The sequence below is a fragment of the Mytilus galloprovincialis genome, chromosome 11, assembly GCF_965363235.1.
Source record: "Mytilus galloprovincialis chromosome 11, xbMytGall1.hap1.1, whole genome shotgun sequence".
NCBI lineage: Eukaryota > Metazoa > Mollusca > Bivalvia > Mytilida > Mytilidae > Mytilus > Mytilus galloprovincialis.
Genome location: NC_134848.1, coordinates 17,608,218 through 17,622,641, shown reverse-complemented (window position 1 = coordinate 17,622,641; position 14,424 = coordinate 17,608,218). Strand labels below are relative to the sequence as shown.

The following is a 14,424-nucleotide window of genomic DNA, read 5'->3' as shown; positions in this document are numbered from 1 at the left end:
TTCAAGGCACAAAATGATGTTACACTTTTCAAGAAAATTACATAACTTTTGCAAGGTGCTGGAATCAAATATCTGTTCTAAAAATAGAATTATGTCACTGTTAAAATCATCTTTGGAAAATTTGGAGTTATCTTCCTTTGTCTAGAATTGCTGTTAGATCAACTACAACCAATGCAATAATTAATTTACAACCTACTGATAAATTGAACCAATCTTTACCTCTCAGTGCTTACAAGCACTTTGATATTTATTTCAGATTTATTATTTCTTACTTATGGAACTTTAACCATTAGATTTAAGGCAATTTTTCATAAAAATGGGCACTAATATTCCAGTATTTCTGAATTGATTTCCTCCAAACTTCTCATAATTGCAGGGATTGTTGAAAGAAAGCTACCTTTTAATTATACCCCATGCAACAAAGTTGCGGAGAGTATTATGTTTTTACCTGTCCATCTGCTGTCCTGTTCTTGTCATTGCAACTCCTCTGAACAGAATTTCATGAAACCATTTTAGATAATAAGGACATACTATGTAGATGTGCATATCAACAGGAAATTATGATTCAATTTTTTTCTAGGAGTTAAGCTTCTTTGAACTGATTTGCTTCAATATACAACTGCAACAATTTGTCATCGCAACTCCTCTGAAACCACACAACAGAATTTCATGAAACTTTTTAGATAATAAGGACATATACTATGTAGATATGCATATCCATAGGAAATTATGATTCACCTTTCTTTCTTAGAGTAATTAAATTTGTCCTGTGACAATGTGGGGACGTGGGGTATGTGAGCGCGCTCACTAAGGTTCTTTAATTTATTTAATATTTATGTTTATCACTTCAGAGATATTGGACTTAAATTTTACATATTCTACCATAACTTGAATTAGCTTTGATTGATAAAGTGGAAACCTTACATAATTATTGGAATATGTGAACATATGAATAAATGTCTTAAAAGTTCTAATTTCTTGCAATAATTTCAATGTGCACAATAAGGGGCACTGTATGTGTTCTTGGCACAGCTGTTTTTGGGGTCACTTCAATTCCAAAAGTTGGATGAAATTTCTGCTTTGATTTCAGTACTGTTTCTTATGTGGCATCAACTGAACAAGTCTGGAATATTTTAACTTATTTTACAGTTATAAATAAATATTTATAAATGTATTAAAAAATCCAAAACGGAAAGTCCCTAATCAAATTGCAAAATCAAACACATCAAACAGATTGATAACTGTCGCATACTCCTGACTTGGTAAAGGCAGTTTCTGATAAAGAAAATGGTCGATTGAACTTGGTTTTATAGCTAAATAAACCTCTCGCTTGCTTGAAATGAATATTATGAAAATATAGAATATTAATGTATGCTTACTAAATATGATATTTTTGTATTGCAGGGAAGACTTTAAAGCTCAATAGTGAACTTACTGGAATTTTGGTTTATAAATGCAAAATCAATGAACTGAGCCTGCTCACCAATATCTTGAAAGATCACTAGGCAGAAGAAATACATTGATTGACCAACCAGACTTCAGCTTTCACAGTGCTTTAATCGTCTTGTCCGTATTTGAATATCTCGATATATATATATTGTTATTATTTATATCTGTTTTGTCAGAATGTGCTGTCCAAAAAATAAAATTTATGTTTTGTTGCAATCCATTATTCTTCTTGTTATCTTTGACTTAATCAATATCTTCACATCAGACCAAGCGGAAAAAGAGGCGAAAGATACCAAAGGGATATACAAACTCATAGGTAGAAAATAAACTGACAATGCCAATGTCTAAATAGAAAGACCAACATACAAGCAATAGTACACATTAGTCCATATTGATAAAATTTTAGTAGGGTTTTTCTATATGACTGTGATTTTGTATAAATAATCATATTCTCCTGCAAAAAAAGCATATTCACGGCGCAAAACGTGTTTTTAGGTGCATGATTTTGGTAAATAGTTGCCATTACATACATTTCTCTCTGAATATGGAACAAAACAAATATTGTCTTTTGTTTCGGTTAATATGTGGTTTAATTGACTTTTGTAAAACTGATATTCACTTCAGCCATTGGCCTCAATAAATATCAGTGATTCAAAAGTCAATAAAACTACATATTAACCTTATCAAAAGACAGTAATTGTATAAAACTCAGCACTAAAGACTGAGAACATGAACTACACCATAAACTGAGGTAATATCCTGTGCTCTGGAAGAGGAACCAAATCCTGCTTCACATATGGCACCTGTCGTGTTGCTTATATTAGTACAAACTCTTGGATAAGTCTCAGTTGATAAATTACAATCTGGGAAATCATTCCATAAAATGAAAAAGACCCAAAATTTAAAAGAAATATATATATATATGAAAATTAAGATTAAAAAACAAAAGAAAAGAAACAAAGACCAGCAATTTTTACTGTTCTAGAGTTGTACCTGTTTACAAATGGAAAACATGCTTTTTTGGTTTTTTTTTTGGTTCTTTTACTTCAGTTAGCCTCAACCTAATGCTATGAGAAATTGTACACCATGCTTATTACAACAAAACTCAGGACATGTATAAATTAGTTAGCATTACTTTTACCATTCCTGAGTGTTCCTTTAGAACTTATTATGCTAGGCAATACAGTACTCGGAAACCAGGTTGAAATAGAACAAAAGAATCGAAGCTTTTTGTTAGAGAAGGCGATAAATGTTAACTGTATTGTTTACTATAGTGACACAAATTTTAAAAGTTAACAGAATCAAACAAAATTACAATTTTCTTCTCAATTACGAGGTGTTTTATTCTATTTGCATAAGTTTTCAATTTATCTAGTACATAGTTAACAGTCTATGGAAGAAGCGATTCGATAAAAGCTTTTCTTATATCAACGAGCGATATTGTCTTATATCAACGAGTTGCATTGTGGGAAATTTCAGACGAATGTTAGCATTTTTACGAAGAAAGGCAGATTTCTCGGTATAAAGTAATGACTCTTTTCTTAAAACAGGGTGATATATAACACGACATACGTCTGGTGTATAATTTTCATGAGTTATTTTATGTAATAACAAGCAAGGTGTATTTAAACGAGAAAATTGAATTATTGAATAAATGAAACATAAATGCACAATTTATCATTTGTAGATGTATACAGTCAATAAATATCATGTAGCAAATTTAGTGGAATGCAATTGAGATGAATTCAATGGTTTGCTACGCCAAAATCACCCATAAGTCAACGATACTGCTATATTTTAAAATATCAATGCGATATTTGTCTTATATCATAGCGATGATTTTTTAATATCAAAAATTTATGAATGCGATACTTTTCTAATATAAATGCTATAGTTTTCTAATATAAAATGAATACGATGACACATCACAATGCATTTCAAGAAAACTGCAAACATAATTCACAAACTTAGATCATGACCGGTTTAATGTTTTAGGGTCAATATCACTAAAAGTTCGGAACTGTAACAAAATTAACGCTTACATGACCAAATCATTTCAAAAATGTTTCTTGACCCTATTGATAGTCGAAAGTGTTAATAATCTGTTCAGTCTATTGTTTTCAATCACATGGTTTAACCGACTAACTAACATGTTGAATCCCGCAACATTATTAATGTATGTGCCTGTCCGAAGTCCGGGAGCCTGTAATTCAGTTGTTGTCGTTTGTTTATGTGTTACATATTTGTTTTTCGTTCACTTTTTTTATATAAATAAGGCCGGTAGTTTTCTTGTTTGAATTTTTTTACATTGTCTTAACGGGCCTTTTATAGCTGACTATGCGGTATGGGCTTTGCTCATTGTTAAAGTACGTACGGTGATCTATAGTTGTTTTAAATTTCTGTGTTATTTTGAACTCTTGTGGACAGTTGTCTCATTAGCAATTATACCACATCTTATTTTTTATAATATTATTCTATTTGAAGTTATGATGCAATGGCGGAATTTAAATGCGGTTGCAAATACGTCTACCTACCTATTAGATTATAATAAACTGGTCACACTGCTATAGCCTATCCACTTTGGTTAATATCGAAATAGACAAAAAAATTCATTACTTAAAAGAATCATTCATTCAAACAATCCAATCCAATACAGCTCCAAATTACAGTAAATAGTCAAATGGTAAAATCCAATCAAATTAAAATGTACAAATGCTGATATCCCGAACTTCGAAGATACCAACTGAGTAGCCTCGGACTATAAATTGGACAACTTCAGATACAACGAAAATCAAAAATCTTGTCAAACAGAAAATGTATTTATTATTAACATTGAAAAAGATATTGAGAAGGAAAACAGTTCTTTTTGGATATCAAAGACTTTTCCCGTTGGTAATCGATATCTCTATGAACACAATCAGCTCGCCGCGTGGACGCTCTTTTACATCTCGATGACCGTGAGGGTATTCCGATGTATTGTTGCCACAGAGATTTGACTTTCGTTTTTGGCTAGTAACCGATCGTATAAATACCCGAACTTTTCTTAGTGCAAAATAACAATCCGTATCGCTTGTTATAAATTCATTTCTTCAATAAGTACTAAAGAAAAATGTTAAAGGGGCACTAGCTACGAAATATATAAAAAATCTTAAGTATTTTTGTTTTTGTTCAATCAATAATGAAAGTGAAATAGTGAAATAATAATTCGCTTTTAGCAGCCAATATGGGACAATTTTGTCAAATTAAGCGAAGAAACATTGATAATTACTGATTCACTTGCAAGTGAATTAGTCGACCTCATTAAATCCGTATTCATGTGAACTTCAATTTAACCCCCTAGCTAGAGATTGACAACGCATGCATTATACGTGTACTATACGTGTACTATACGTGTACAGGTTATTTAAAGAAAAAAGAATGTCAACAATGAAAGTGAAACTACGGTAAATCATTTGTTTACTGATTCGATCTATATAAAATCATTCTTATACGGTTAAAAACAATGATAAACATAAATTTTTAATCTATAAGGTAAAATCAAACAGACCTATGAAAATCCAATTGCACGTGTTGGTTTAATCGATTCATATCGTTATTTATGTTTACATCGCTTATATGGTCATCCGAGGTCAAATCAAGTTAATTAGATGGCGTCTGGACTAACATACACACGAAACGAACCTACATATTATCTACACCATGCTCTGTACACTGTTTATTTGAGACTTTTGGTAGTTTGGATAAATGTTTTACATTGTTATAAATCAAATATGAGAATTTGAGTCAAATCGGTGACCATGAATTTGACAGCTAGTGCCCCTTTAAGAATACAAATAACAATGAATAAATAATATGTAAATGTCTTTTTACGTTAGAAATGTGTATATATCTTTTCTATATTCATACATTTAGAGCGTTCAGTTGGAGGACTGGAAAGCAGTTATTTATAAGGGGAAATTGTTAAAGATTTATAAATATAAGAAGATGGTGCATGAGTTCGAATGAGACAACTTTCCATCAAAGTAATTATTTGTTTAAAGTAAACCATCATAGATCAAAGTAGGTCCTTAAGCACGGAGCCTTGGCTCACAGCGAACACCACGCTATATAGGAACAATAACATTGCTAGTGTTAAACCATTCAAACAGAAAAACTAACGGTCTAATTTGTAAAAAAAAAAAGGAGATTCAAAAGTTCAGGTCAGATTTTGTCGAATCAATCTGAACGAGGACAGAATGATTCATCTTTGTCACAAGTTAGTTTCATTGTTACCCAATGAAAGTCTTCTATGTGTGCGTTGCGAGCATATCGGATATATATTATTTCGGTGCGTTCATTATGAAATTTGCCAAATGTTATATATGTGAACAATCATTTTGATACTTATAGCTTTTTGATTACGGCATTGTTTATTAAACCCTTATTTGATAAGTTTTGCTTCCAGAACTAATTGAGAAATTTGTAAGATGTTACCAAAAACAATTTGAATTTAAGCAATGGTCTTAAAACTGCTTATTTACAAACAATACTACTAAGAAGTAAAATCACAAAAAATACTGAATTCAAAACAGAGAGTCCCTTATTAAATGGTAAAATCAAATGATAAAACACACCAAACGAATAGATAACAACTGTTATATTTCTGACTCAGTACTGGCATTTTCAAGTTTTGAAAATGGTGGATTGAACATGGTTTTATAGCGCTTAACCTCTCACGTGTATGACAGTCTCGTAAAATTCTGTCATATTTACAACGATGCGTGAACAAAACAGACATAGGTAAAATTGTCAAAATATAGGTACAACAGTCTAATATTAATACTAATCGGTACTAATATTGATATAAGAAAAACACTGCTATGATATTTTAAAAGTATCGCATTGATATTTTAAAAATATCGCATTGTTTATTTATGTATATATAAGAAAAACATAGCACTTCAAATTTTACACGGACATAAACTTTAGCTTCTAACTTACTTCTCAATGCATATTTAGACTCAATTGTTGTTTATATTTGAACAATAAGTTGTAAAGTTAGTATTTTCTTAATTTTTCGTTGCAGAAAACAACATTTTCCGCATGGAATGTCTGCATATTTACAATTGATATTAGACAATATCGCTTTGTGATATAAGAAAAGTTTTTATCGATACGAATCGTCCATAGACTGGTTAAGCAGAACAATTATATATCTAGTCGACGACATGGGTATCTTTCAAGTTGGATAAAGAAAATGCATAATCTCCGATTTTCTTGAAAAAATTGCCACGGACGGAAAACAAATCAATCTATTAGTTCAGTAATTTTCGTGTCTGCCCTTTCATTATATGTCTGAAGAAAAAATTCCAAAAATTGGTATCAACTGCATCTAAAAGATGAAATATATGGGTCAAGTGAAATACTTATCTAATGAGTCACAAAAACAGAGACGGAGTGTTCGAATAGTTATTTTTTTACTGAAAGTACTTGCCGACAGTCTTTCGAGTTGGATGATGAAAATGCATATCTTCGAAAAATTATAATTTTTTGTGTGTGATAACTAGGGTTTATAGTCTTCATACACTAAAAAAATCTAGTCTGCCCTTCCACAAAATATTTAATTAGAATGTTTTTAAATGTTTATGAATTTTCGAAAATTCCACCTGACAACCGATCAGACAATAGTTTTAAGTTGAATCAATGCAGACAAGATCATTAACTGATGCTTATTAGGTAGTTGATACATTTGTCTTTTAAAATGCAACTGAAATGTAAGGATCGTAGTGGTGCAATATGTGGATGTGGATAAATTTATCGGTTTCCAAGAGCAAAATTGGTAGCGCGTCATCCCTACAATGGCTTCCATTTCTACGATTGTGAAAATGAACTGGCGTAATGGGTAGATAATTTTGACGAAGTAGAATCCTGACTGAATAGGGGAGTCATATCTGTTCCATGGACACATTTCCTACCTTGCAGTATAAAATAAATCATACAAATATATACACTAAGAAATACTTCTTAAATATTTAACATCCTTTTTATCGGGAACAAATTTTATGCATGTGTTGTCACGACGTCCACTCTCCTCAAGGCAAATAACTTTAATGAACAGAACCATAAGCTGCAAATATCTTTAAAGGGGCACTTTAGCTACGAGATGTATAAAAAAACTATCTTTTTGGCATCTTTTCTTGTTCTCAATAATGAAATGCAAATAGTGAAATCATAATTAGCTTCGAACCATATCCATAACTGTTTGCAAATTCCAACTAGTTATGTTATGTTTTGTTGAAAGAAGATAAATCAAAATAAGACTATACGAAAATCAAAAAACGGAGAATGAGTCGGATATGAGTTAGATTGGTTACTAGTACTTCATCAACAATTGAGGGTCTCGGTGGCCGAGTGGTCTACAGTGGTCACTATCCAGTCAACACGGAGTTTGTAAGTTTGAACCCTCTCGTACGGGTGCTCTTGACTCCAATCTTAATTTTACTAGGATTGCTATTGAAGGTCGCTGGTTTTCTCCGAGAACCCCGGCTTCTTCCACCAATACAAACTGACCGCCACGAAATAGCGCAAAAAGCGATGTTTGAAATAAACTTATAATGGATACCAAAATGGAAATTTCGTATATACGCAAGACGCGCGTTTCGTCTGCATAAGACTCATCAGTGACACTCAGATCAAAAAAGTTATAAGCCAAACAAATACAAAGTTGAAGAGTATTGAGTACCCGAAAAGTAGCGTTAAAACACCCAAAAAATAAACAAAATAATTGTAGGCAAATGATTTTGAGAGATCAACAATGCATGCAATAAGCTAACTTCCTTATTGTATATGTCGTTTACACACAGTAAGTTGTCAAGAGTGCTAGGTCCAATGTTTGTCAATTTAAGAAAAGTCCATTAGGATTAGAGTCGAGTGCACCCACACGAGCGGGGTTGGAACTCACAACATCAGTGTTGACTGGCTAGTGATTACAGTAAGTATTACTGTAGTAACTACTTATAGTACCACTCGGCCACCGAGTCCCATGAAGTGCAAGTTATTGGTGTTGAAAGATCACCAACCACAAAAGGTTAACAGATACTAGCATTGTAACTTTACAAGTTTAATATATACGCAAATTCCAATACTAATATCGTATATTTTATATGAAGTGTAAGAAATCATAAATCTCTGACGTTTCACTCATCTCGAGTGCAAATCTCTTATGTCGATCGTATCTGCCGACCCTTGTTTATAAATATCAATATAAAAATCAAAGGTTCCGAATCGGCGTTGCCTGTACGAAAAAATCCAGGCGTATTTTACATGGATTCCAGACGGATATTTTAGAGGGAATCCGTTTAAAGTCCACTTTTACACGAAGAATCTTTCTTACATGGATTCCAGGCGGGTTACGGGCGGAATAGAGCCGAAATATGCAAATTTATCCGCCTGTATTAGGAGGAAAAATTTCCGTCTAATTAAAAGGAAAAATGTTTTTCTCAAAAATATATCCGCCTAAAGAAACGGAAAATATATCCGCCTAATGAAACGGAAAATATATCCGCCTTCAAAAAAAAATCCGCCTTAAATATGAAAAAAAATCCGCCTTAAATATGAAAAAAAATCCGCCTTAAGAATATGAAAAAATTCTGCCTTCAATGAAAGAATTTTTTCATTCCAAAGATTCAGGTTTTTACCACTTCCATGCCTTTTTGCGAAGAAAAACTAGGCCTTCATACAATAAAATGCTAAAATTGTTATCAAACTTGATCGAATGTATTTAAGCAACTATAAAATTACTATACATGTATGTATAATGTTGACATTTTTTAAGTTCTTCACAATTTCTTCATTTTCAGTTATTAGTTATATTTTTAAGGTTTTTTCAGTGTTCTTTGAATATAAATTATTATCACAAGTTCCTGAATTTATTTCATGCATAACTGATTTGCTCTGTAACAGCATCATTGATATAACCATCTTGCATGGATCTGTTGTGTTTTGTGCACCAAGCAGGAACATAACCTGAAAAAAAATGAGGACATAAATTTAAATTACCATGCATTATTGGTTTAACTAAAAGGAATTTGACAAATTTCTCTATGTTATACAGGTAAATTGTGAGCTGCCTAAGTAGGTGGGGTTTTCCTTCATTTTGACATATTGACTTGAATTTACTATTTTTACCATATATCATTCAATATACATTGTACAACAGAAACATCTAAAACTTGAAATTATAAGATTAAACTATGAAAAATAAGATGTTAAGCATGTTTTAAAGAGTATTTATATTTTAAGAAAAAAATCCTTGTAAAATCAAGGGCAGATAATTATAATGAATTTACTATGACCTGTTTTGGGGATTTTCTCAATAAAATAAGACCTGTGGGCTATAACCCCTGTTTTCAATTTGCTAATTTTAAAGATATATATATCATGTTTATATCAAAAAAATATTACAGATGGTTTTACAACTTTTGATTTTTTTTAAAATGTTTTGAAAGTCGAATATGTGCAAAAATTACTTAAAAAGCATTCATAAGGATTTCTTTCATATAAAACTACTTACTCCAAGTCTGATTGAATGTGTCCATTCTTCAGTCCTATCAGAAAACAATTTTCTTTTGTTTCACCAGTTCTGAAATATAAAAAAAAATTGTCTCATTACAATTAAACAAAATAATTATTACATATTCTGTGCATGAAGTGTATAGGTTATTCTTTACTTTGATTAGTAGATGTAGTATTGGTCTTTTATTTTACTTTAACATCATAGGCCCGCATTTACATGTACAAAATGTTTGTCTTGCCATTTTAAAAATCTTAAATTTGATCCATAATCATGATAATTGAGTACTATGTACTAATTTTAAAAGATAACACTTTTTGATTTTTCGGAATAGATGTCTATATACATATTTAATTATTACAGTCATACAACAGATCTCCAATTTTGCCAAAACTACTATTAAATAATATCTTATAAAAGAGATTGTCTTAAAGATATAAGTCTTGTGTCATACACAATATCACAGTAATTATGTACATGATGTAATTATGCAAAAATTGCATGGTCTTATATAGTTATTTTCTTGATCCTACATGGTACTTATATATATATGTCACAAGTTATTTGAAGGAAATAGCAGTTTTATAATATTCAAAAAGGTTGAAATACTAATATATTCATAATTTCAACTTACCAGAAGATTCAATCCAAAATATATGAAAACATCAATCTTCACAAATCCAATAGTCATGTCATCAAAAGAATATATCTGCACTTTTTAATGTTAATAGAATACTTTGGCTCTTTTTAGTCCACAACTCTACATCCATGGTAAAATTCATATTTTGGTCAAGATAAATAAGACATCTTTTCTTGTAATGTCTGCAAGTTCAAATTTTGAATCTGACCTGATTGTTGGGGTTATTTTGGGAGTTGTTTGATTCCTTGAAATGTTTCCGTAATCATACTATTAATTACCTAAATCTTAAATATTTGATAAATATAATAATAAATAAATAATATTCACCAATTTTTATCTATTATTTTTATATTTTGGACTGTAGCAATTTAAGATAAATGTACAAAGCAATGCGGTCTCCTTCATAAGGCCCCAACTCTTGAGTGTGTACATATCATTTCCTGTCCATTTCACAGTGGCAAATGGAAAACAGATGGGGGACCTACATAACATTTCTATCACTTACTGATAAGAAAGAGACTGCATGGAAATACTATTTGTGTATTATCATGATTATTACTTAATTAAATAGAGATACACTTAATAATTAATTGTACTTGAAAATAAATTAATTTTAACCTGCAATTCCTATGTTGGAAAATTCAAAAACATATTATTGTCTTAAATACTGTTAGTGAAATAAGTTTATATATTCTAGTCACTTTTTATATGTTTAAATGTATATAAATAGCAACACATAACATAAAGTTATAAATTACCTAAAAATGCTATCACAATTTAAATTTAATTGAATTTAAGATGCCATCTTTAAGACTCTTTAAATATATATTGGATTTCAGGGGGGTTCCAATACTGGCTTTATGGCCCAAATAATCACCATGCACTCTCTCATCAGTAATGATACATTTTCATTTGAAAAAAAAATTAAAAGAACAATTCTGCCTCAAAAGTTAGAAAAAATTTCTAAGTACAATTCCCGCCTGATAAATTTGAACAAAATCTTTTAAGTCCAATTTCCTCCTAAGAAACTTGAACAAATATACTAAGTCCAGCATTCTGTCTATGATATTTCTTTTACTAAAGAAATCCTGTTAACTCAACAGGAAAGTAGTAAATATTTCGCCTAAGGTCTTTGATACTTCAGGCGGATTTTTTTCAATATTCCATGTCCGCCTTAATTCCGTCTATAAGTCTTAATTTTTAGGTGGATTCCGCCTGGGTTCCTGCTATTTTTAAGCGGAATCCTCCTAATATTCTCATACGGGTAGATTCATTTGCACCAAGTCAGGCATATGACATTTGTTATCCATTCATTTGAAGTGTTTGGACTCTTGATATTGCCATTTTATTAAGTAATTTTATTTTTGAACTGACTTCGGTATTTTTGGGTTTTTACATTTTGCATAGCATAATATACTTTATGTTTCGTATTATTCTAAACAATATAGAAAAGGTAAATAACAAATTAAACGCTATCTATTCGAAAAGATGCAAATTATTGTGTTGTTTTATATTTATATATAATTTATATACAGAAAATAGTGTAAGAGATCCTCTCAACAGTCCATCGATTATTTATATTCGAACTTTAATGAAATTCTTTGGTAACCCATTTTATGTTTTGTGCAGTATAAGATCTATGGTATATAGATATAATGTCAACAGAGATAAAGTAATCTTTAGTATACAAAAAAGTCTTAAATTGATTTATATTGTTTGATTTGTATTGATCGCATGATAAACATACGTGCAAAAAAAACCCCAAAAACCTGACATATTCGAAAACTTTCTAGCTTTATTAGGACATAGTTCTGAGAGAGATATAATATAAAACACTTAATGGTAAGTTTCCTATAAAAATATATTTCAATAAGAAATCACATCAATAAAAACTCAAATTCTACGAAAATCAATTTATTCTTCTTTTTTTGTCTCTTACTTTTATATTCCCTTGATATGTTAATGTTTACAAAACGATTTTACGGTTGAGCCGTTAATTTAAAATGTGATTTGATGGAACTGGTTGTTTATATGACAAATTTTATTTGAATAAATATCTAATACAAATGAAATATTGTTGAATCATCCACTGGTTTACACTGTATCAATAGACAAAGACCTCTACAAACTATTATATCGTTAACGAACACATATATTGCTGGTAGTAAACGAACGGTTTGTCAAAAGAGGTGGACCACTGTCTAATAATTGTAACCAAAATGTATTTCAAAGGTTAACATTCGTTAATGGTTATATATTTGGTTAAGTCATTGCAGTATACAAACATTTTCCTAACAATGTGAATAATCAACCATAATACGTAAAATTAATCTTTTTACATTATGTTTGTACAACTTATGTACAGATCATAATGTGTTCTTAATAGAAAATAAGAGATGTGTGATTATTGCCAATGAGACTAATATCAACCAAAGTTCAAATTAAATGGCTATAAGAAATTATATAAAACCACAAGACTTTCAAAAATTAAATCTTTAGTATACAAAATTTGTATTGATCGCATGCAATACATAGGTGCAAAACAGGTGAATTGATTATATACGAACACTCCGTTCTAAAGGAATATTTTGAGAGAGATATAAACAACATTAAATGGTAAGTTACTAATAAAATAAGAAAAATGCATCTCAACAAGACAGCACATCAGTGAAAACAGTTTTTCTTTGTTTATTTTGTCTCTGAATTTTATCAGCTGATAAGTTAATTTTTCATCAAACGATTTGTTATAGTTATACAATGAGGACGTGGTGTGTCAGAGTCAGATCACCCTGATGGCCGAAGGCACACCAAGGTCTTGAGTTCGAATCCCAGTAAGACGAGATTTTTTCTACATACATTTTGAAAGTGTGCCTTTTCTCATGAAATATTTCTAGATTTTATTGTGGATGAGCCGTTCCCCCCAAAAAAAAATTTACAAAACAAAGGAAAGCATGCAAAACAATAAACACAAGCTGGGGTGATCTGGTAGGGATGATCTGGCTCAGATCACCCCTGGTAGAACAAAAGAGCTTGGATTTAATATGATTGAACTGTTCTTCTAAATATTATTTGGACGGAACTGATTGTTGAAATGACAGATTTCGTTTAATTACAAACACAATTAAAATCAATAATTTACTGTTTATTCATACACTAGCTCAAACTGTGTCGATAGACAAACACATATAGGTAAAGGCTGAATACTGATTAGATTTTAGGGATATTTAAACATCAAAATACCTTGTAAACAATTCATTTGTGAAACATTACAACCGAATCTTATTCACAGTTATTTTGTCTATTGTGTGTAATCATACTGCTTCTGCCGAGTATATTATTGATTTGTTTGCAGTTATACAGAGAGGTAACATATCACAAAGCCATACTTTAAAAACGGAAATATAACTCTATCTTATTACATTTTGCTAACTATTAAAAAATATCATATATCTGTAGATTTTGACAAATAAATTGAGACGATTAAAATATTTAACAAGTTTTTTTTCTATGTAAAATATTTGAATAAATGATGCGCATTACTAAATAAGTATTTGCAAATATATCTTTAACAACCCGAAAATGATTGCTCACTTTGCGACATCTAACTGATTCGTCAGGCAAATGAAAAAAGATACAATTTCATAAATGTGGAGTGTAGTTTAATATAACTTGCAAGAGAATATTTAGAAACCAAGTTCTCAATCATTGACGAGGAGAGTATAAAACATAAACAATATTACTTTGTTAAGATATTAAAAAACATTATTTTTCAGAAATATAACAT

At 30.6% G+C, this 14,424-nt stretch overlaps 1 protein-coding gene and 1 long non-coding RNA gene across 2 annotated transcripts in view; one reads left to right on the top strand and one right to left on the bottom strand.

Annotated features, from left to right (window-relative positions):
- Positions 1–1,665, top strand: part of LOC143051778 (zinc metalloproteinase dpy-31-like) — a 54,737-nt gene extending 53,072 nt beyond the window's left edge. The window contains exon 19 of the mRNA XM_076224706.1: positions 1,405–1,665. The gene's annotated coding sequence lies outside the window, so the exon portion shown is untranslated. The remainder of the gene's footprint in view (positions 1–1,404) is intronic.
- A 7,371-nt stretch (positions 1,666–9,036) lies between these two features.
- LOC143051775 (uncharacterized) lies at positions 9,037–11,902 on the bottom strand. The gene is made up of 3 exons (XR_012970902.1): positions 10,635–11,902; positions 10,001–10,069; positions 9,037–9,453 (listed from the first exon to the last, which is right to left on the bottom strand). It is a non-coding gene; the product is annotated as an uncharacterized LOC143051775 (long non-coding RNA).
- Between the last annotated feature and the right edge of the window lie 2,522 nt (positions 11,903–14,424).